Source organism: Lactuca serriola, chromosome 9, assembly GCF_051521515.1.
Source record: "Lactuca serriola cultivar US96UC23 chromosome 9, Lser_US96UC23_V15, whole genome shotgun sequence".
Classification (NCBI taxonomy): Eukaryota; Viridiplantae; Streptophyta; class Magnoliopsida; order Asterales; family Asteraceae; genus Lactuca; species Lactuca serriola.
Genome location: NC_136416.1, coordinates 207200256 through 207222868, shown reverse-complemented (window position 1 = coordinate 207222868; position 22613 = coordinate 207200256). Strand labels below are relative to the sequence as shown.

The 22613-nt window shown below is 40.9% G+C and overlaps 1 pseudogene; it reads right to left on the bottom strand.

The window, feature by feature from the left end:
- Positions 1 to 6636: 6636 nt before the first annotated feature.
- LOC145074259 (L-type lectin-domain containing receptor kinase IX.1-like) overlaps positions 6637 to 22613 on the bottom strand; it is a 39921-nt pseudogene continuing 23944 nt past the window's right edge.

Below are 22613 nucleotides of genomic sequence, written 5' to 3'. Positions count from 1 at the left end.
CATCTTGATGGAGGAGGCACATAGATCGAGGTTCTCGATCCATCCCAGGGCCACTAAGATATTCTTGGACTTGAAAAGGGAATATTGGTGGCCCTGTATGAAGAGAGATGTCGCATGGTTCGTGGAGAGGTGCTTGACCTGTCGCAAGGTTAAGGCCGAGCACTAGTGTCCACATGGTAAGTTGAAGCCATTGGAGATTCCCGAGTGGAAGTGGGAACAAATTACCATCGATTTTATCACCAAATTGTCAAGGACTGCAAGAGGTGTCAATGCGATTTGGGTGATTGTGGATAGGTTGACGAAGAGCACTCACTTTCTTGCTATCAGTGAGAGTTCTTCTTCTGAGAGGCTAGTAGAGTTGTACGTGAGGGAGGTGGTATCTCGGAATGGAGTACTGACCTCGATTGTTTCAGACCGAGATGTGTGTTTTACTTCCAGATTCTGGAAGAAGTTTCATGAGGAGTTAGGTACGAGGCAGCATTTTAGTACCGCATACCACCCACAGACGGACGGACAAAGTGAGCGGATGATTCAGACGCTCGAGGACATGCTTCGGGCATGTGTATTGGACTTTGGAGGGAGTTGGGACACGTATTTGCCCTTGGCTGAGTTTTCCTATAACAACAGCCATCACTCGAGCATTGGTATGCCTCCCTTTGAGTTGTTGTATGGGAGGAGGTGTCGGATTCCCATTTGTTGGGGTGAGGTAGGGCAACGTGTGATGGGTAGTACGGAGATAGTGCTTCAGAGGATAGAGCAGATACAACAAGTCAGACAGAGGTTGTTGACCGCTCAGAGTCGCTAGAAAAGTTATGCGGATAGGCGACAATCCGAGCTCAAGTTCCAGGTCGGGGATTTTGTACTCCTGAAAGTGTCTCCTTGGAAAGGAGTGAGTCGATTTAGGAAGAGGGGCAAGTTGGGGCCCCGGTATATTGGGCCGTTTAAAGTGATCGCAAGGGTGGGCAGAGTAGCTTACCGTTTGGAGCTACCTACGGAGTTGGACCAGATTCATGATACCTTCCACGTGTCACAGCTGAGGAAGTGTATAGCCGACTAGTCGGCAGTGGTACCATTAGAGGATATCCAGGTGGACGCGAGTCTGAATTATGCTGAGAAGCCGAGCGCAATCTTGGATCGGAAGATCAAGGTTCTGAGGAACAAGAAAGTGCCCCTAGTGCAGGTCAAGTGGCAACATTGGAAAGGGTCCGAGCTGACCTGGGAGCTGTAGTCGGAGATGCGGGAGCAGCATCCGGAGTTGTTCGTAGCATGAGACTTCGAGGGCAAAGTCTGGTTCTAGTGGGGGAGAATTGTAACATCCCCAAAATCAGGTATACCTTATGAACCGTCATCTTTGAGAAATGAGCACTTTTGGCCCTTGTTAAGGAAATGCATGGTTGGCGAGTACGTGGGGCGTACTGGGGTGTACACTCAGCGTACTCGTCTGCGTCTTGAGTGGGAAGGGTCGCAAGGTACGCGGGGCGTACCAATGTGTACGTGGGGCGTACCCAACCCAGAAGAGAAACCCTAATATGTTGAGCCTCCCTATTTAAGCAACCTTAAGGCCCTTTTGTTGGGCACCTTTTCTATACCTTTAACATTTCAAAACCCTAAATATCGTTCTTATAGTAAGGGAGTGTCTAGGAGGGCCTTGTATTGTGTTCTTGGCCATTTGGAGCAAAGTGTTAGCCTTGGAAGAGGAAGGGTTGGAGCTAAAGCTTTTGGATCCGAGTTTAGCAGTGAAAGAAGCTTCATTTTGAGGTAAAAAGCTTCAAGATTTGCATCTTTTCTATCCCATACTAGCTCATTTAGTGTTGTTATGTGATAAAAATCCAGTCTTGGTTGTTAAAGGTTGTTCATGCATGAGATATGAACCTTTTAAGGTTGGAAATGGAGTGTTTTGGGTGTTGGTGACTTCCACAGCCATGCAAAGGCTTAAAGTCACCAACTTTATGGATTAAGTCATATTAGAGAACTCAGATCTGAATTTTGGGCACAAGTCTTAACCGATTAAGACCTGAATGAAAAGGAGGAGAAAGCTGGGAGTCATGCTGGGCGTAATCACAGTATGCGCGGCGTAAGGGGCCGCGTACCCCGATTCTGTGAAGCCTCCGGGTACGCTCAGCGTACAGATCTGGTACGAGCCGCGTACCTCAGAAGGTTGACTTTTGTTGACTTTTAGGGTTTGGTCAACTTTTGGGTATTTGAGCCATGAGAGGGGTAAAATGGTCTTTTACCCTTCTGAGAATTATATGAAAGGAAAGAGTGTATCCTTGGGGAAATGTATTAATGAGAAGTGTTTGTTATGATTAGGCGGAGGCTAGATCTTATCTCAAAGAGTCCTAGATTTTCGAGATTTACCTAAGGTGAGTCTTGTCACTATACTGTACCTGGAAGGGTACCTATGTGTGACCGGAAGGTCTGGTATGGTATGAGATATATGCATTGTATGCTATGATTTGCATGTATTGTATGCGTTATGTATGTGATATGTATTCTATGCTTGATATGGGCTGGAAGACATTATGATGTGGATCGGAAGTTCAAGGAGATATGGACCGAAAGGTCGACACGAGTAGGACCGAAAGGTTTACCGGGTTGGGACGGAAGTCCCTGGAGACACATGGACCGGAAGGTCGTGTGGAGTATGGATTGGAAAGGTGTATGTGTGTAAGTGGTATATTAGGGAACTCACTAAGCTTCTTGCTTACAGTGTTTATGTGTAATGTGTTTCAGGTACTAGTGAGGACCGTGGGAAGGCGCCGACGTGACTCGTACACACACAGACGGATTTGGATATGTTTTGATCTTGGAATTTGATATGTTTTGTATAATGACTATGTTACATTGGATTTTATGGTTTTGTCTTGAATGAAATTATGTTTTAAAAATGAAAAATTGTTTTGAAAATTTACGTCGTTACAGTAAAGGACCATTTTACCCCTCCATGGCCTTAAATGTCCACAGATTGACCAAACCCTAAAAGTCAACCAAAAGTCAACGACAAAGAGTACGTTGCGCATACCAGCTCTCTATGCTGGGCGTACTCTGCTGTCATGCATGCATCGGGGATGCTCGACCCCTATGCTGCGCATACTGGGATTACGCCCAATGTACATCCCAGTTTCACTGTTCTCACTCATTTGGTCTTAATCAGTTAAGACCTTGGCTCAAATCACAGATCTAGACTCCCTAATAGCTCTTACTTCATAAAGCCAGTGACTTTAAGCCTTTGCATGGATGGAATGGTCACAAACACACAAAACACTCACTCTCTTATCTCAAAAAGCCCATAACTCATGCATGGCTTGATTCCCACATCTACGATTGGATTTTTATGACACTACATCACTAAATACACTCATAGGTGGTTGATCATAGTCTCTGGATCTCAATATCTCATAAAATAACCAACTTTGGGAAAAAACCCTAAAATACTCGACTATGATGCACAAAATCAAAAGAGTGAGAAAGATTTGAGCTTTATACCTCAAAATGAAGCTCCACACTCAGATAAGCTCAGATCCAAAGCTTGGAATCCTACTCCTTCTTCTTCAAGGCTCCTTCTTCACTCAAAAGAAACACAAGAATGATCTCAAGGCTCTCAAATGCACTCACAAGCTCTAAGAACAAAAACTAGGGTTTAAGGTTGTTGTCTGATAATGGTGGCCAGGAATAAGGCCATCATATCCTTTAAATAAGGGTCTCACCCTAAATTAGGGTTTTCATTTCGGGCATAGTACGCCCAGCGTTCTAGGTGGCTTCCACGTCAAAAGCACGCATATGAGTACACTGAGCGTACACTCGCGTACACCCCACATACTCATTCACCACCTTTTCTCAATATGGGACTAAAATGGACAAGCACTCAAAAGATCAAGGGACACAAGGCATACCTGAACTTGGGATGTTACACCTTTGAGACATAAGGTTCTGTATATAGTGCTTAACCGTAAAATTAGGGTTTGAGAACACTGAGCGTATGTTGGGCATATGCCCCTCCGCACCCGCGATCATTCTCCTTTATGCGTTGCACATAACCCAGCTTACACTGGGCATACACATGCGTCTACCACCTTGCATGCATGGTCCTTTCTTGCCATCTTTTTCCACTAAGGACCAATATTGCCAATAAGTTCAAAGTGCTATAACTCCTTCATTATAAGTCTATTTCCGACGACTTTATACCCACAAAAAATTGGCGAGAAGTCCTATGCTCCTAACTACACACTTAATCCTTAAAAGCTTTCGAATGAAGCCCGAGACCCCATAAAAGACTGAATCGATTATACCCTGGGCCTCTGAAACCCCAACCGAAGTACTTTTCAAAATGGGGAGTTACAACTCTGCCCCACTTAAATTGGACTTCGTCCCCAAAATCCGCTACGGCCAACTACCACGCAGCCTCCATTACTAGATAATAGTCCTTTAATGACGCGCAAACAATGACACGCGCTGATAGAGGACACGCATTTGTACGTGCCCTAAAAAACAATGTTAGCTTTACAAAATGTGAAGGATAGAAGGCACGTATTTTTGTGTGCCCTAAAATTAATGTCCAAAAAAAAACACGGAGGGCACCTACCATAAAAAGCGTGTCGTGTAAAGATGTCATTTTATATTTTTTTTAGGGAGGCGCGTTCTCGCTTTTTTTTAATCAGCGATGGTGGGAAATGAAATCCCAAAAAATTAAACACCCGCCTAATGCTTCTCTCCTTCTACAATCCTCTAACAAAAGAACCTTAATGCTATTGTGAGGCTGTCAATCCTTTTGAAGCAGTCCGTCTTCCTATACCTTGATCTGCACTTTCTCTCCCTTCTCTTTGCAAGCCCTAAGCCACCATCACTAGCATCGAACCCAATAAGCTCAAAGCGGTCATGGATTCTGTAAAGAGTATTTGTCTCGTATGTTTTCATCAGCATGTTTTCATCAGCGCCATCAGACACTACTCTCTCTCCCTTCTCTATCCATGATGTCGCCAAGTCTTCGTATATTTTCATCAGCACCATTCGACAAAAAGAACTAGGGCTTTGAACCACAACTCAATAAATTGTTCAGAGAGATCCAGCGGCTCCTCTCACTCAAAACACCTTCGATTGAAGGTTATGTGACTCCTTAATCTCCTCATTCTCTCTTCGTCGTTGTCGTATGTCGCCCTCCCTCGCTGTCTCCTTCTATCTCTGCCCTTCTACTTCTCCCCTGAACATTCTTAAGACTAACAATAAAGGTATTTAGTTTACTTAAGCTGGATATCCAATCTCAACGATAAAGTAGCGATGCGTGACATGGACGTATACATGGAACAAGAAGAGAAGTATACTGAAGCTATTTTAGCAGACACTGATCGCCTTCAATCCAAACTCCAACCAGAAATGGCATCTCGCATGTCTTCTCATGCTCTCCACTCCTCCATTTCGTCGGGGCCCCTGGTACCTTCAAATTCCATTTGCACTTCATCTGAAGCTTGTTGATTTCTTTTGGATCTGAATTCAAATCATGTGTTCTTCTTAAACAATTTGGAGGTGGAATTCAGGTTGTATTTATGTGTTTTCAACCACATATTCAAAGGTATTATTATACTCTTTATGGGTTTCATTTCTTTTATTTCATTTATTTTTCTTTCAAGAATCATTCAAACTTCAAATTCTTTAGACTTTTCTGATCAATGCAGCTGATCCTCTCTCTGGTTTAACATTCGTGTGGGAATGTGAAGCTTGTGCACATTGCATTATCGAGTACTTCCATAGCAATGATAATCATGTGATTGCTGGTGCATTGTTAAGAGTTGGGGTTGTAAACGGTGGTATTAAGAATGATTGTGACCCTGTGAGTGCTTAATTTGCATTTTTGTTTCTGACCTATTGTTGTTGGTTGTTGGTTGTGATTTTATTTTGGGTTGGGTTGTTTCAGGTGTTGGCACTTTTTGCTGATTATCTGGATAAAGAAGATGCTTCCATTAGAATTGGACCCATAACTAGTCTGGGCCTTGCATATGCGGGTACCAAGAATGAACAGGTAGGTCCCCATAACTGTTCGATGATTTTCCTCTCAGAAAGGTTTTTATCTATGATTGCTTTGTTTTAATGGATCTTACAAAAGGATTCTTGAATCTGTTATTTTATAAGATCAAGTGCTCACATTTAATTTTTCTTTTCTTCACATTGACAGTGATCTGGCTACAGAAAGAATCCATGATGCTAAGAACGTTATTTTCACAGCTCAGCTACCTCCAAAAAAAGGTGAGAAATTTTCTTCACTTTTAAAGACATTCAGTCATTACAAAAACTAAAATGAACCAGCAAAGTACAAGAAAATTTAGAAACTCAGTTTCATCATTTCAAAGATGGATTGTGTTCTTGCAATGATTACTGGTGAAAAATTATGAGTTTGTGACACTTTATTTCACTTTTTAGCCTTATTGAACAGAAATTTTATCATATCTTCTGACAAAAATCTTGTTTAAAATGGTAAATAGAGAACAAAAACACATCAAAATGACAACATCTATATCATATAACATTATAACCCAGAGTTGAATAATTTACATGATGATAAAGTTAGCATTTTTCTTAGAAAAACACCACAATGTTTATAAAAAAAAATACACATTCATACTTGATCACCTTGTGATTTGGGCATTAATAGCACTGGTTAAAACTGAAAAAGAAACGTTTTGGCTTATTATGTTCCATTTCTCTAGGGGTATCCCCTGTAAAATTGCAGACTGCCATTAAAGCACTTGTGTCTGGAGATTCTGGAGACATGGGGGCATTTTCATTAACAAAGAGGCGAGAAGGAAGTATGGGTTTGGAGGGCAAAATGGTCGAAAAATAATGTAACAACATTTGTATGATTTGACTGAAGTTTGGTTGAGCATCTGGATCCTCCATCCAACATGAACTCAGAATCATTGCTAAATCTTCTAGTAGATCTTCCAAACCTGGCCTCATATTCTGAAAAAGATAAAAACCAAGTGAATATTACTATTTTACCCTTAAGGAGATATGATTGAAGTTACTATTTTACCTTGAAATTTGCAGCATAAGCAACTTGAAGGTTGGACATTCCCTCAAAGGGTAGTCTGTTGTGTAAAAGTTCCCATAATATAATTGCAAAGCTATAAGCATCTACTTTCTGGTTGTAATGTTTCTTTTCTCCTTGCCTTAGTGTCACAGTGCCATATAACTATTAAAAAAGAAACATTCAAAAATCTTTATCTTTGATAAAAAAAGAAAAAAAAAGATTAAAAAAATTACCTCTGGACCCATCCAACGATATGTCCCTGTTTCAGCTATCATCATCTCTGTAACTGTCTCTTATCTTGCTAATCCAAAATCTACAAGTTTTAGTGTTCTTTGATCTTTTGTTAACACCAAGTTTTCTGTAGAACATTAGAAATTAAATTAATTATAGGATTTAATAGAGATCATTTGTCATTAAAAGTTTTATAATTCAAAACGGGTTAGGAATCATTGCCAATTTCTCACTATGATGAAAAACCGATTTTTCTTTATCATATTTATCTGCCTCCAATCTTGCATCTTCTACATTCATCACATAACCAACCAACTTTATCTTCTTCATCATCTTCTCAGACTCAAAATTCACATAATCTTTAGCAACAAACTCATGAATGACACCATTGACTTCAATTGAGCTACAACCTGGAGACTTTTTAATAACACCCTTTTCTTTCATCTCTCTTCTTACCCTAAATGCATCTTCTAATCTACCAACTGATTTAGATATACCATCTAGAAGTAAATAGTCTCCACTATGAATAGTTTCCAAATTCATTATCTTCTTCAATGACTCTTCTCCAATTGTCAGGTATTGCCTAATTTTTTATAAACATTTTCAAATTGAAAGCTTGCTAAAAACTAGCTTGCTATAGGTTTACCCAGAGGAATGTTCTGAGGGTGTATCCTAAAGGGATACGAGTTGACTCATCTAACTACAACCCACTGATTGGGTGGATGCATGGAGCTCAGATGGTGGCATTTAATATGAAGGTTAGAAATATAATATATATATCTAACAATTTGGAATCTATTCTGTCAAAATTTTCATATCCATCTCTTAAGCCAAACTGTGTTCCTTTGTTTGCTTATGTTTCTGGATTCATCTTCTTCTTTTATCTACTTATTCTGCAATTACAGGCTTACAGCTACGTGGATGTTCATAGAATTAGTAGTAGATTCTTATTTATTGAACTTGACATATAAACAAAGCTTAAGATACCAAACAACAAAATACAATGTTTTCTTGTTTTCTTTAGCCATCACATATTCACATGTCATTTTTTTGTTTGTTGATATACTTTTTATGATCTATAATAGTATAATACTAACCTTCTTTTGGTTGTGTCAACTTTATTTCTACATAAAGTGGTTAATGTCATAATATAGTAACCAAGTCTCAAGTTTGTTCCACCAAGGTACTTTAAACTTTTTTTTGAATAGGTTTTGCCACCCATGTTTCATTTATATGAGATAAGGTAAAATATAACTTATTTGACCTTTTTTAACTTTTGACTATAGACTTAACAGTGATGTGGCATCATATTTGATTTAATTTCTACCTTGATGATTCCAGGCCTCTGATTCGAATCATAGCCGACCGATTCCCATGGCAAGTGAAAAATGCTATTTTGTCAACTTTGACCATCATATATATAAATTTTGTGTTACTATTCAGTTTGCACGCCTTGAAGATGCTAGAGCTGCATAGAGTTTAAATGAAAAATTGTAGATTGCAGGTCGAATGATGAAGGTACAAATTTCTCCTGTGATTATGTTAAGATTAATCGTCTGGATGTTAGTGAATGACCATTTTACCCTTTCTGTAAAATTAGCCTTTTGACTTCACTTATTTCATATATCTATAAGAATGTACAAAACGGTTAATTTTTTTATATATAAAATTTGAATTGTAATTTGTAAATACTTATAGATTGAGTGGAATGTGAGATCTGGCCCTTTAAGAAACATCGATTCTACTCGAATATCGATTCCCGGGACTGTAAAGTATGATGACTCACAGCAGTGGTAAGTTTTTAGGTTTCTTATTTTTTGAAAACTAATTTCTTTTTTCTTTTGTCATTCCTAATTTTTATACAACATATCTTGATTCTTGTAAATTATTTGTTGGAATTTAGAAACAAAAGTTAACAGATTAGTAATTGACCTCCCTTGTAAATATTTTTACAAATATATTGAATTCCTTTTGTGCAAATTGATTGATCTTGTTGTTGTATGTACAACTATTGACATAGAGCACGATTGGAGGAAACAAAACAATATTGGAGAGGATGGTAAAAATTAACTCTTTGATATTTGTAGTCATTGAAGGAATTTTTTTTTATTATGTTTAACTTTCTATTTTTGTAAATAAAAAAAATTCAAGTATGAAGGCCTCTCGGAAAATGTTTTGTCATCTCCTGTCCTAAAGCTGTTGCTGTTGGCTGGAACAGATAGACTTGACAGGTATAATAAATGTTTATGGGCCTTCCATGTTAATAACAAAATACCACACTCTGTAAAACAGTTAAGGATTGTTTAAGCATATCACTTGTTTATGGGCCTTCTTAGGATATGACCTAATATAAATACTCCCAAGTTGCTATCTGTTTCAATAGAATTTTGTATAAAATTGTCCATATACTTTATGACACTTAATTTTTTTTCTTACATTTCCTTTATCTGTAAGACAAGGAGGAATCTTCAAGGTCCCTTCTAGAAATGAGTAACCCCCTTTGTAAGAGAGCTTGCATGGCTGTCGGAATTCCAAATAGCTACATTTTATATAAAATTGTCCATATACTTTGTGTATTTATTTAAATTTTCTTGAAGAATTAACATGGTTTATTAGTTGTTTCTGATAAGAACATGTTTATTGGCTGTCTGAAAGGAGGTGACACCTGGATTTGGGAATGGATTTCAAGCTACTCCAAAGACTAGCACTACCATCTAGATTCACAAAGTTTATGGAAGCTCTTATCGTTTGCCTTCTGCTCATACATGGTAAGATAATCATGTTTCTCTATCAAATTACCTTTTTGCCCCTAAGCTATGGCACACTTCAAAAGAAGCATGCTACATTTTTCTATGTCAAAATTTTGCCTCTGAGCTATCTGCAGGCACTGCCAAATCCTTCAAAAGAAGCATGCTACATTTTTCTATGTCAACTTTTTCTAATGTTTTGGCTTTTTTTTGGCAGCTTGGATAATCTTGTAGCACATGATCGTCCATGCCACTCTTGGTAAAACAAATTTATAGTGTACTTCTTCCATTCATGTTAGTAATTTCTCATTATGATGTGTTGTTTCTTGTGCAATTTTATTTTTAGGAGGTATTTTACTTTATTAAATGTTTAAAGTTACAGGACATAGTATGGGCACATCATGGAACATTTTAGGGCAGTTGTTGGTCTTCCTCTTGGTGATCCATCAATGAAGTGGCCAACTTGCATCATGTAATAACATTTTAGGCGAAGATGTAGGTATATGTTTTTTTAATGAATAATGTAATCATATTTATGAATATGAAATAAAGTTTCTTATTTAGTATGCGATAATCATGTATAGGGAGAAACAATTTCTATTGATTTGTTTTATCTTTCCATGGATTGACTATTTGTATGACATTAAATTTTATGCAATGGATTGTATTTTTTGTATAGTATTTTATTTTTTGTTATGAGACATTAAATGCAAATTTAATTTGAAAAATAGTAAATCTATAAATAATATTTTTTTTAAACATTTAAAATTACGATACGTAAAAATGTGTGTCATCTTCATTTATGACATGGCCTTTCTTGATAGGGGCTTCTTTGATACGCATTGCGTGTCATAAATACGCACGTCGTAAGGTTACGACACGCAAATGCACGTCGTCTTCCTTTATGACAGGGTCTTCCTTGATACGCATTGCGTGTCGTAAACGCGCGTCGTCTATAAACGACGCGCAAAAGCGCGTCATCTCTCTTTATGACAGGGCCTTCCTTGACACGCATTTGCGCGTCGTCTGAGCCTTTTACGACGCACAATGAGCGTCGTAAAAGGCTGTTTTTCTAGTAGTGCTCTGACGGCATCCCGATACGATGCATACTCTGTCTGCTCGGTCCAATCCTCGAAGGACCGTTTCTATTGGCCTTCCGACCGATCTTTCTGAGCAAAATGCTAACCCTTTTCTATAACTAAATATCCGGCCACTTGCAGTTCTGTCTCTCCACTGCTACTCGCTGAATACTTCCTCTAATCATGCCTCAGTGCTGAACGCCCAACCTAACGAATGGATCAAATAATCCTTCGAGTAAAAGATTCATCCTTGCAACAGTTAGAATCCAATGACATCTGCGAAACATAATCAAATCCTTCCCTATGAGATTATTCAACCCTACTGTGAGGTCCCACCTATCTCACCCACGGGTCTCACCCGAACTATATCTCGGAGTGGCCTCCCCCAGAGGTCCCACCTATCTAGGGCTATGCAGGACCAACTCCATCCTGAAACTCGACGCACTATCCTTACTTGATCTCTATCATGCTATTTAGGAGAGACGGGCCTCACCCACACTCTACTAACTAGGAGATACGAGCACTCGCCCACTCTCCTCTAACTTGCTGCTAACGAAATGCTACGGCTGTCCCGCAACCTTTCTACTCTTCCCACTCTGCCTAACTGCTGGGGAATGCTACGACGATCCCATAGTCTTACATCTTGACTAAACTCGTGTCCTGCCAAGAGAATCTCTAACCTGGTTCCCAACCTGTTACCAACTACCATGAATACACGAAATCAATATTGGAAAGTTTCCCAAACTCCCATATCGCACACTCCTCTATCCAAACAGCCACTTGGGCTACTTTCCGTCCCAACAAATTTGCGAACTCATCCCAATTTTGCACTTACTTCTGCTCCTGACCTTTAGGATAGCTCTCCCCTACTTCGATTCAACTAGATCCCTACAGCTCTAAACTTGGAAATGATTCCCAATCTTTTTCTCCGTCTAAAGGGTCGATCTGCTAACAACCAACGCTTACCACTACAAGTGCTTTAAAACTAACCAACACCAAATCTAAACCACTCTTGAAGACTAACAGAACAACTCCCGAGGCTCACTCACACTTGCTACAATGACTGCATCCTGAGAACCTGCTCTTAAGGGAAACATCTTCAAACTACTCCTCTAACATCCATGGTATGCAAATGGCATATCTCTTAATCATAAGCAGGAAACATAATTTCCAAAGTACATTAACTAACATCAATGCAATATCATAACAAATAAATCACAAATAAAAGCTGATAGGGAAGTGAAAGACATGCACCTGCCACATCGGGTGCCACCCACGTCTTCTCTGTAATCAACTGGAATGCCCTGCTCCTCGCCGCAGGTGCCCCTGCCCGGCCTTGACAGCCGTCGGTGATCCTCAAAGTCGCATGGTCGGGTGCTATCACCTTTCCTGCTAAAAGAAAAATCGGACACTAGGCCTTCTTGTGGCCCCGCTGACTGCAATGAAATCATATCAGGTCTGATCCCTGGGTGGTGGTAGCTATATAATCTCTACTAAAATGACCAGTCCGACCGCACTTGAAGTGGCCAGAATCACCACCACTACCGCTCCTGCACGCACCCTCGTGCGTCGTGCCACACTTTCCGCATCCGTTGCGGCTATGATAGTCCCTCGATGTCGAATCCGACCCTTTGGGTTTCTTGCCTGAATCTGTGGCTACCTCAATCTCATCCGACTTCCTCTTCCTGAAGTGCTCTAGGTCGATCTTCCTCTCCCTGGATCGTGTAATCATATCTTCTCGCATCTTGCAGCTAGACCTACTCACAAACTACCTGATGTCATCCTTCAACATCTCGTGATATCGGGCCTTCTTTATCTCCTTGTCCGCGACATACTGTAGAAAAAGAAGAGCCCTCTCCCTGAACATGGCGGTAATCTCCGCCACAGTATCAATCATCTTTCATAGGTCCTGAAACTCCATGCTAACTACTGCACCTCAATCACCGGTGCAAACTCGGCCTTGAACCTGGCCAAGAAATCACTCCATGTCATCACGTCCAACGCGACTTCTTCCCCAATGGCATGTTGAACCTCCTCTCACCAATCATGTGCTCTGTCCTTCGGAAGACAGGAGGCAAGTTGGACCTTGTCCCCCTCGGGACACCGAATCGTATGGAAAGCATTGGCAACATCGGCCAACCACCTTTTGCTAGCGATGGGGTCCCAAGCCCCATGGTAATCTGGAGCTCCACAAGCTCTGAACTCTCGGAATGTCAGGGTACGTGCCCCTATCATGGCCATCATATCGGTATGAAAAGCTCCCAACTTCTTATCTAGAAGCTCTAAAATACCCTCCTTGACCGAACCAAAGATCATAGGAGTCTAGTCTAGAATACTACGCGTAACCTCTGCTAAAATAAACTCTCTCATCTGCTCCCCGAGCTGTTCGGCTCATGAGCCCGTGCCCGATCCCTCATCGACGCCTGAATCGCCAACTACTCTACCCCATAGTGTCACCCTAATGCAACATAACTTAACTATCATCAGATCACTCGCGTGTACCACCTTGCATGCATGGTCCTTTCTTGCCATCTTTCTCCACTAAGGACCAATATTGCCAATAACTTCAAAGTGTTATAAATCCTTCATTCTAAGTCCATTTCTGACGAACTTTATACCCACGAAAAGGTGGCGAGAATCCCTACGCTCCTAACTACACAACTAAGCCTTAAAACATTTCGAATAAAACACAAGACCCCATAAAAGACCTAATCGCTTATACCCTGGGCCTCTGAAACCACAACCAAAGTACTTTTCAAAATGGGGTGTTATAGAGCTGGAGTAAGTGGTTCCAAGAATACCAATACATGTTTATTTTGATATATGATATGATTATGAGAATTGGATGCTAGATTAGGGATAATGATCTGCTCAGGATTTTATGATAGGAGAGATTCCTTTATATGCCTGATTTTATGAACTTTAGAATTGCATGCTAGTATGGTTTTTAGATAAGTGGATAGAATGGCTTGATTAGTGTATGCTGGTTAGATATTCAGTTGCCTGAATGATGCTTGCTTTGTGCTATGTGGGACTCTTAGCTATGTAAATCAACTACTAAGTGAATATGCTAAGTCACATGTGGCACAGGTTAAATAATCTCAAAGGGATGGATGTGAATCTATTGCGCAACTCTTGTTTGAGTCGAACCATTCTAGGGAAATTTCTTTTACTCGAAGGGTTATCTGATCTCTGTTGCATGAGAATGTATTCACGTGGTAGCTACTTGACATTGGTAGGAGTAATTCAGCAGCTAACGGCAGGGTGAGGTCGGGAACGTAGGAGAGCCTAGGAAATGCTTTAGTGGGTTTGGTTTTGCTATTTAGTGATCATTGGGTGTATCACTTTGAGATGATGACTTGGAGGATTCTGGATGATTACCGAGGAATGTATGAGTAGGTATGGAAGATAGTATTGGTCCCGTGCTACTGAAAGCACAAGATCCATACTCGAATCGAGGATAATCTTGGAGAATCTAGGAAGCTCCTGGGATGAGGATTTATGGGTATGTTCTGATACTTTGCATGTTGTATTCCATTTTGGTAATGAGAACTTGGGGAGGAGGTTCAGGTTCTGGTTCCAAATTGGGTGCAGTTACTGAGCCGATTAGCGAGCAGATACAGGAGCTCATCTCGTTAGAGATTACCCACGATATTATGGAGTAGACTCCTATGATCTTTTGTATAGTCAAGGAGGGGATTCTGGAGATCTTGGATGAACACTTGAGCGTGTTCCGTGCTGAGGTTTTGGCTATCGTTGGAGCTTGCACTCTTTCTTTCCATGAGTTTCGTTCTTGTGGAGCTCCCACGTTCTCTGGGGAGAACGAACCCATAGCCAGTAGGAGATGGTTAGCAGATATGGCTAACACATTCAGGACTAGTTTTTGTCCCGAGGAGTCGAAGGTGATATTTGCTTCCTACCTTTTGTAGGACATGACACAAGAATGTTGGATGGAGGTAGGACGTGAGGTGGGTGATAATGATTGTGATGTCGTGGGATGATTTTTCGACCAGGTTCGATGCTGAGTTTGCACCAGTGATTGAGGTGCAACAATTGGCACGAGAGTTTCAGGACCTCCACTAGACTACCGAGATTGTGGCAGAGATCACTTTTAAGTTTCAGGAGAGGGCCTTATGCATTATGCAGTATGTAGCAGATGAGGAAATAAAGAAGGTAAGGTATCATGATATACTTAGGGATGACATCAGGAAGTTTGTGAGTATATCAGGGTGCAAGACCCTGAATGATATGATTTCTAGAGCCCGAGAGCGGGAGATTGATTTGGAGCACCTAGGGAAGAGGGGGCCAGATCAGGTGAAGATAATGGAGGGTACCAGGAAAAGACAAACTTTAGATCAACAATTGAGGGGCCAACAGGGCTGGGGTCAGTGCTGCATGTGTGGGAAACTGCACGATGGAGTTTGTCGTTCTAAGGGTTTGGGTTGCTACAAGTGTGGTAGCGTTGGTCATGTCATCAAGGATTGTCCTCAGGGGAGAGCCCGTTATATTTTCACTGCAACCACATGGGCCACAAGAAGGTCGACTATCCGATGTTGAGTTTAGGAGCAGTGAGTGCCCTTCCTCCAGTTACTTTGAGGATCATAGATGGTCATGAGGGTAGGGAAGGAGCCCCAACGGAGAGGAGTTGGGCATTGTAGTGTCAGGCAGGGGAGGCCAGGACTCCATCCAGTGATATTGCGGGTATGTATCTTTTGCTTTCTCTTTGGTTCTTATTAGTATTTATATTGCTTGAGATTTTGTATCGTTTTCGGTACACATTATCTTTAGTTTAATTCTCTGTTATTGTTTGAGTTGTATCACCAATAATTGATATATTCCATTTTCATGCCATGAATCATTAGTGGATATGAAGGGGTTGCATCTTGATGAATGGGTTTCAATGTGTTCGGTTGTTATTCTGGTTCTTGTTAGGGAGCAGTTGAAGGGTATTGTGTGGAAGGTCTATGGTCAGGTTCAACGGGTTAGTTCTCTAGTATCGTCAGGGTTAAGTGGTTTTAGCATTTGAGCTTGGTTGGCCACTGTGAGTGCCAAGGGAAGTGCTCTATTGCTAAGGTTTTGGTCTTGTCACCAGCATAAAGGACGTCATGATTTGGGTGTTGTATCATTAAAAGCATCGAGAGTTATCAAATTTGCTGGGATTTCGGGGAGTATTCATTTGGTCTTCAAGGGTTGTGCGATGTTTGGGTTTGGCTAGTAATGGAACACTAGCATTGGTAAGCACGGGTTGTTAGCGGTTCAATCATAAGGGGTACGATGGATCGGGAATCCTACATTCGTTGTGTGCTAGGAGAGCTTCGTCGAATCAATGCGGGGGAGAACGGTTCAAATTTCCAGTAGTGGAATCAGGCGTGAAACTAGGATGATTTTCACAACCCCATCGGGGAGGAAGGCGGTCCAAGTGGTAGTATGGCTTGAGGATTGTGTGAGTCTATAGTTTAGGAAACTTCCCAAAAGTTGGTTAGCGCCTTCTTGATAACGGATATCATGATTTTGGTGGACCCAGTTTGGAGTTCTAGGCATGACTCGAGTCCAACTTGGGCGTTTGGCCGGGTGCATGTTTTACTCTAAATGTGTATGGATGGATTGATAGATGAGCGAGAAGACCATGGGTGGTGGCCACGATGAAATTGAAGTATTGTATGACTGCGGGGTGACCCGTAACATTCACTAGGTTGGCAGTTGGTGTAGGAGTGTTGTAAGACAACGGGGTGGCCCATATAATTCACTAGGTTGGCAGTTAGTGTAGAAGTGTTGTAAGACTGGGGGGTGGCCTGTAGCATTCCCTAGTTGGCAGTTAGTGTCAGAGTGTTGTAAGACTGCAGGGTGGCCCGTAGCATTCACCGGTCCTTGTGCACCGGTGAGAGTGTGGCAAATCCATGATTGGTCATGGATTTATTAAGATGGATTAGACTAGGATGGGTCAGTTCGTAAGACTGTGGGAGGGTGACAACATGCCTGGAATCAGGAAAGTGGTAGGCCGTTGGAGGCCAGGTGTGATATAAGACTACATATGGTCATGTAGCATTCACTTTTAGCATTGGATTTGGTGGCGAGATAGTTTATACAATTATTGCCAGATGAGGCCTTTTTTCGGAAGTCGCATGGGGCGACTATGAGTGTCTTTTGACTTGGCAACTGTAACACCCCGTTTATTTATTAGATAAATAAATAAATTAATAAACAAATAGTATCGCTAAAATAAATAATAATATATCAAAGGATGGCTTCGAAGAGCTAATGGTCACAATTTTAGAAGTTGGGGGTTAAAACTGTAAGTTTCGGATTAATTTTGTAAGAATTTATGAAATCAGGGGTTAAAGAGTAACTATTAGACTTATTTTGAGAAGAATTTGTTATGGAGGGGCCATTGGCAAAGTTATGGATTTGACTTGAAAGGAATTCCAAAGTCAGGGTGGGAAAGGTAAACTATGGAGTTAATTGGAAATAAAAGAGAAGGGAAGGGGCTAAAAGTGTCATTATGGAAATTAGTTAAAGGATCGGGTATATAACCCATCCCCTCTTCCGGAACCCTAAACCCTTCGCTTCCACTTCCGACGCCACCACCATGTTGTTTCCGATCAGCCGCCGACGTCAAGGACCACCGAAGCCAACCACCGTGAAGGCCGAATGAAGCGGGTTTAACGACCACTGTGGTTGTTTTCTGGTGGAGGCCCGACCTCCCTTGCCCACTGCATTCACCGCTATCCTTCCAACTGATGGATTGCTGTCGGCACCTCCTCAACAGCCCCTGTCGCCGGACGTCTGGTGTAGCCGAGAAAAGACCGCTGAGATCGATGTTGTGCTCTTGGGAATATCGGTCGAATTGGCTTTTGTTGGGTCTCGTTACTACGGTCACCGCCATACGGCTTTTTCACCGGGAGCTGCTACCAAATGCCATCGCCGCCGCATGCTGTTGGGGAGGGACAACTGTGTTTGAGTTTTGCAACCGGGGTGTGCTTTGCATGTGTGTGTTAGTTCAGCCGACTGTTTTGTGTTAGTATGTGTTGTGCGTGTCTTTGTCTAGCCGTAAAACCAAGAAAAGGCCACTGCCACCACCGTGAGGTTGTGGCTGCCGCCATTGTGACAACCCGAAGTTTTGTTCCGTTATTGTAATCCGTTTCGTCAATAAAATTTGTCGTTTTCGAATTGTTTCCGTTTCGTTATTAAATTAAGTAATTAATTTTGAGACTTCTATTATGACTTAATGGGTGTCCAAACACATTAGAAACTCATGATAACGCCCCAGTTTAATAATTGAAAGATTTTTAAATTCGACCATATCGGGTTACGACAACTTAATCGGGTGCGACCAAAAGCCTCGTCTAACGTCAGTATTGGGTAGAATTCCACCGGCCCATAAACTCAACCCCTATATAAGGGATTGAGTGACATCATTTTGAAGCTTTCTCTCTCTCTCTCTCTCTCTCTCTTAAATCACTCTCTCTCACTACTCTCTCTCTAAAACTCGAAATTGATCCAAAAACCCCCTTTCAAGCCTCAAATTGGTAAGCAATCTATCCTAACTTGATGTTTAACTTGATTGGTATGCAAATTCATGTTTGAATCACTCAAAATACCCATGAACATGTGTTTATGGTTGGTAACACCTCCCAAAACTGTGAACACCTTTAAACAGGGTTTTGAATTTCCAAAACCCCCTCCAAACCACTTCTAGTGCTTAGTTTTGACCTTTGGATTTGAAGGAATGGACTTAGAGCACCAAAATCTTACCATTTAGGGGGTAAACATAAGTTTACGGCCCAAGAACATGCTTGGACCATAAACCCTCATTCATAGACCTTAAACACCTTTTAAAGTGTTAAATTGCCTCTTAAACACCTCCAAAAGCCTCTATGAGCTTCCATGAGTGCATAGAACCTTATATTCCTTAATGAGATGCACCAAAACATACTCAAATGGGTCAAATTTGAATTTACGGCCCAAGAAAATTCTTGGACGGTAAACACCCCTTCTTAGACCTTAAATTCCTCAAAGGGGTTTTAAAGTGCCGTTAACACCTTGTATGGCTTAGAATTGGACCTAGAACTTTGTATGCTTAACCTACAACCACCAAATCACAAGAATCATGAGCAAGCATAAGTTTACGGCTGTAAACTCATGTGTTTACGGTAGTAACCTGCCCAAGAGCATCTTCATAGACCGTAAACTCCTTTTCCAAGGTCAATTCAAGTCCCGATGACTTCCTAAGCCATGGAATCAACCCTAGAACCTTCCTATGTGCATTGTAAGGCCATTTAGCATCCAAGAAAACACCACCTATGAGTTTACAACCGTAAAATCTTGGGTATATGGTCATTGGAATATAAACTCCCGTAAGAGCTTACTCTTTAAGAGTAAACTCCATATCCCAGCTTTACACACCCTTAGATGCTACCCGGGTCACTCCAAACACTTGAATTGAAGTGTTTTCTCCTTTCGAAGTGTTAATTCATATCTAATTAGTGGTTCAAAGTCTAATTAGATACCATTGTGTATCATTTCATATTACATAGGAACCTCACGCGTTATCAAGCCCCGATTTGACACTTAGGATCCTAGACGACACGTTTCTCGATAGGTGAGTTCATACCCCTACGCCTTTTTCAGTGTTTTTCAATGTTTTCAGGGGGGGGGGGGGAATACAAGCAAACTATAAAAGTTTTGGAAACTTAAAATTGATGTAATTCTATAAATATCTGGCAAACTTTTAGATATGTTTACCCCTTATGTATTATGCGGAGCATAAGGGATGTTTTATCGAATATAACTACATGGATTTAAGTAAAGGAAATAATCAAACTAATCAAATTATTATGGGAATAATTTGGGATCTTCAGTTCTCGTTTTATGAATTCGGATTTCATGCAATGTTAATAGATAAACTATGTCTGATTCAGTTTATCTCTGTTTAATGTAAAGTATTATGCCAGATAGTTTCTTTGTATTCTACTATTTATACTCTATTCTGTTTCGAAACGATTATTATGTTTGTTAACGACCGAGAACACCGTGAATAATTGAATACTAGCTTGTGAGACTATCTTCATTAAACCCTTCGGGTCATCAGTAAATCCTCCCCGGAAGTGTAACCAGAGTCTCCTGGAGGGAGAGCATGGAATTTGTGAATAGATCTATTCGGGACTGACAACCCCACACCTTAGCTGCTAGCTACAGTTAGGCGGACACACCTGGGGTGACAAATTCTGGATATCGTCCGACGCCTGAAGAACGTCAAGGAGGTCTCATTGTCATATTAGCATGGTTACCCGACTCACAATACGTATTAAAACATAGTTTATTCACGGATTTTATATCTATCTTTGATCTATTACGGGATGGTATTCCCATGGTTTTCAATCTATAGAATTTATATCTAGTACGGGATGTTATTCCCATGGTTTTCAATCTATAGATTTTATATCTAGTGCGGGATGGTATTCCCATGGTTTAATCTATAGTTTTACGTATTAAACTATATACTGTTGTACCGAATGGAAAATCTGAAGTTTTAACTAAACTGTCTTTATAAGAAAATATGGGATTTTCTTGGATAACAACTTTTCAGAAAACTAAAGGAAACATGTTCATTTCCAGAAAACAAAACACTTATGAACTCACCAGCTTTATCCTGATTTTCAAATTGCTTGTATTCTCAGGTCCGCATTAGACAGGTACTCAGCAATCCTTTTGGCGAAGTTGGAGTTCGTAGAAGACACGTCTTTACTTTTGTTCTTATATACATATGTATAACACTTGTAACACTTTACTTATAAACAAATGTAAATTCTATTATGTAATGTAATGGTTGTTTACTTCGCTTACTATGTACATTGGTTATGATACTTAACATGAAGTCACCTCCGCCCCGGAACGTTTCCGCCCTGGGTTTCGGGGTGTGACAGCTATGAACCACCATTGTGTGTGTTTAAGGTAGTTAGTGTGTGTTTATTTTTGGTTAAGGCATTGAAAACTGTAATTAGCTAAAGTATAATGAAAAGAAATTAAAAACCACCACCTTAGGGTGGTAGCTGCCGCCTCCTGCCGCCACTGGCCGCCGTGTGTGGTGGTGGTGTGCCTCGTTGTATGGTGACTCGTTGGTGATGTTTGGACAAGGGACATAAACCCTAATGGGCCAAATAAACCCTAATGGGCCCAAAGAAGCCCTAATTGACATTAAATCCCAAACATGTGTCTAATGGGCTTAATGGACCCTAATGGATCAAAGGACTCAACTAATGGGTCCATTGGGCTAAGATGGGTTGGAAACCCTAATTAGGGTTTGGAAAACCCTAATGCCCTGAAACCCTAATTCGGGGAATTAATCGGGACACACGGGAATTATTTAATAACGTGAGATATTAAATAATAATCATTAGAAAAGATTAATCTAAGCAGTATTGGACTTAATGGATTAAGTCCTTGGTGGATTAAGTCCTTAATGGGTTAAGTAGGAAACGTAACCCTAATCATCATTTTATGTGAAACCCTAATTTTACTTGGGCTTTATGTTGGGCCTTTCCTTTGGGTTTTCGTAATCGGATTATTAATGGGCCATCCAAGAATAATCATATGGAGTAGAATATGTTGATGGGCTTAGGGTAAGGCCCATATGAGGGTGTGGGCCCAATTTGGAAAATTGGGCCATATGTTAGGCTTTGGCCCATTACTTGACTATTGAGCCTTTAGTGTTTGAGTTGGACTTTGGGCTTGGAACCCAATTATTAATTGGGTGATGTTTGATGTTGACAGTTCGGAAATCTATCAACGAGCAGCTGGAGTTTTATCGGCGGGACTTCAGCAGTGCCAGGTGAGTTCTCCTCAATATATGGGAGGTCTGCGTACAGGGTCCCACATGATGATTATTCATCATTGTCAGGATTCAGTGGTATTAGTAAGCGTTTTTGATTGGTAGAGGAAAGCACCAAGGGAAGTAGCTCGTTGTTGAGACATTAGTGGGAGTATCTATCTTTGGACTTTAAGATATGGGAGTAGGATCATTCGATCATTGGGGACTGTTGGTGTCCTTGGGATTCAGAAAGTGTTCATCTAGTTATTAGAAGTGTGTAGTCACTGGGGATTGGCTGGTAATGGAGCACTAATTGGTAAGAGTTGGTTGTATTTGGATCAATCATTGGTAGTGAGAAAGATTGGATATTCTCCAATTTTCATGTATTGTGAAGACTTAGTCGAATCTAAGTGGGAGAGAATTGTCCCGTGATATAGCAGCAGGATTGGTTTTGGAAATAGGATAAGTTTCGAATCATTGTCATGAAGGAAGACAACCTAAGTGGCTGTTTGGTTGTGGGTTGTGTGAGTTGGGAGTTCAGTAAAACTCCCGAGCATGTGTATCGCGTTTTCCTGGTGATTGATAGCAGAAGTCGGGAAACCACGTTGGAGTTCTATTCATGAATTGTGTTCAGTTCCAGTATTCGGCCGAGGGTGTGCTTGAATCTGAAGGTTTTGGATTGATAGGTTGAGGGTTTTGATAGCTGCCAGGACTCGGCAGTACATTCA